This window comes from Lathyrus oleraceus, chromosome 6, assembly GCF_024323335.1.
Source record: "Lathyrus oleraceus cultivar Zhongwan6 chromosome 6, CAAS_Psat_ZW6_1.0, whole genome shotgun sequence".
Lineage (NCBI taxonomy): Eukaryota > Viridiplantae > Streptophyta > Magnoliopsida > Fabales > Fabaceae > Lathyrus > Lathyrus oleraceus.
The window spans coordinates 185,615,491-185,617,934 of record NC_066584.1 but is presented as its reverse complement, the minus strand read 5'-3'; the positions used below and the strand labels follow the sequence as shown (position 1 = coordinate 185,617,934).

General features: G+C 40.7%; 1 non-coding gene across 1 annotated transcript; it reads left to right on the top strand.

The window, feature by feature from the left end:
- The first annotated feature begins 2,102 nt into the window (after positions 1–2,102).
- On the top strand, positions 2,103–2,209 carry LOC127098888 (small nucleolar RNA R71). The gene has a single exon (XR_007793572.1). It is a non-coding gene; the product is annotated as a small nucleolar RNA R71 (small nucleolar RNA).
- Positions 2,210–2,444: the final 235 nt, after the last annotated feature.

The following is a 2,444-nucleotide window of genomic DNA, read 5'->3' as shown; positions in this document are numbered from 1 at the left end:
GCATCTTTAAGCCCATCTCCATCAAGACTAACTGTTGATTAACAAGTGAAAATTTTGGGGCAGTCTAAGTGTTCAATAATCTTCCACCTCCAGACCACGAATGGCGTACACACCATTCTAACTCTCTCGGTTCAAGAATATTGAACAGGGGCAGCTATCATACCCCAAAATTTGCCCGTTAATATTACAAGGCATTTTTCAAGGCACTCCAACTTATTTTTCAAGGCATTGATCTTAAGGGAACAAAGACCCAGCTCACAGATGGCCAAATCCAGAAAATGCTCAAACTGGCATGCTCGCTAGGCGAGCAAATCCTTCGCCTAGCGAACCCTTCGCTACACCACTCGCCTAGCGAAGCTTGCGAATACCAGAAATTTTGGGCTTCATTCTGAGCCCATTAGGTTACGAAAAAGCATTATAAATACCAGCACTTCAGTCAAGAAAAGGGAGAACGAAAAGAGGAGATAGAAAGAAGGCACAGCAAACCCTGGAGGCTAACCCAGAGAATTTAGAGCAACCCTAAAGGAAACCCTGAAGGAAACTCATCCGCACCAAGGTTACTTCCGCCCAACTCAATTCGGCGCCAACCCTAAGAGTGACTTGCCAATTCAAGGTTGCAATTCAGTTGCAAACAGGTTTGCATTACTATTATCGCTCTATGATCTTAACCTGCATGTGGCATTATGATTGAATTTATGAAAATATCTTAAGTTTTGCATGCGAATTTAAGTATGTATGAATATCTTGAACGTTTAACCATGTAATTTCTGTAATGGATGCCATAGGGTTTGGAGCTTTCTGGAATTGTACTGCTATTAAAACCAGAACCCGCAGCCGCTCGCTAGCACATCGCTAAGCGAGTATGTAGCGAGTATTCGCTAAGCCTTCGCTAGGCGAGGCAGGGGCGAATGTGACAGTCGCTGATTTTTCTGTTCTGTTCTATGCTTATCTGATCTGTTTATTCTAACCATGTGTTATTTTGCCTGACATTCCTACCGCTGTGTTTCTTTTGTGGTGTAATTCTCGATTGCACCCTGATTTGGTATTCTGACCTGTTTGCTGAATTTTGTAAGGGTTCACATACTCCCGGAGAAGGTAGCTTGCTAGGTATTCCACTTTATCTGTGGGATACCCATGGGGAGATTCACCCTAATTACCTAATTGATTATAATATGGACCTAATTACCTAATTGATCACCACTACCTAATTGATTGTAAAATATTGCCTCTGAATATGTGATCTTGGACCTCTCTTTGTTGCCTTACGGTATTCCGGTATTATGGTCATGTCCCGCGAATGTGGGGATACACTTAGCAAAGACCCTTCGATTAAATCATCATGTCCCTATAAAATAAATCATTGTCCCTCGGATGTTGCTTGCGAATATATGATTTTGTCCCTCGATGACCCGTCGTTGTAGCCTACGGTTAATGATGATCGTCCCTTCGAATGCTAAGGTATCCTTACAAATGTTGCCTTCCATGACCAATCGACGACCCTACGATGACCCTTTTACATCCAAAGGATAAAACTACTTACTTCTCAATAGTAAGGACAATTTTACCCTCATAAGGATAGGAAATGCCCACAAAGGCCTTGGGTAGGTATAACTCTTAATTGCTGGCTCACAACCTAAAACATTTTTCATACCTCACACTTTGCAAATACCAGAAAATCACCACTTGGTATACATTCGCACTAGAATCATTGCCAAGTTATATTTTTCTAAACCGCTTTCAAAATTAAACGAGATAAATACTTTGTATACATTCGTACAAGAATCATTACAAAGTTAAACTCTCTTTCCAAAACATTTTTTTAAGCAATTCACAAACACTTTTTTCAGACAAACATAAGTGATCAAGCAATTAAGAGCCCATGGATAACCATGGATACAAAGGGTGCTAACACCTTCCCTTTGTATAATGTACCTCCCGAACCCAAAATCTAATTAAGGTCTTTCCTGTTCTTTTCCACCTTTCCTTATTGGATAAAAGAAAAGTCGGTGGCGACTCTTGCTATCCGCGACATTTGTTTTCCAAAGCAAAAACACACGAAGTCAGTTCACCGTATGACAGTATGAATTACTAACCAGTCCTCTAAACCATGGTGTGGACAAAGTCTCATCATGTCTTTGTATCTTTCCCAAGCTTCGAAAAGAGACTCGTTATCTTTCTGTTTAAATCCATTTATCTGGGCTCTTAACATAGCTGTTTTGCTTGGAGGAAAATATCGGGCAAGAAAGACTTTCTTCAACTCATTCCATGTGGTGACTGAGTTGGAAGGAAGAGACTGAAGCCATCTTCTAGCTTTATCTCTTAACGAGAAAGGAAAAAGACGAAGTCGAATTGCCTCTGAAGTGACACCATTAGCTTTAACAGTATCAGCGTATTGAACAAATACGGATAAATGAAGGTTTGGATCCTCGGTAGGATTTCCAGAG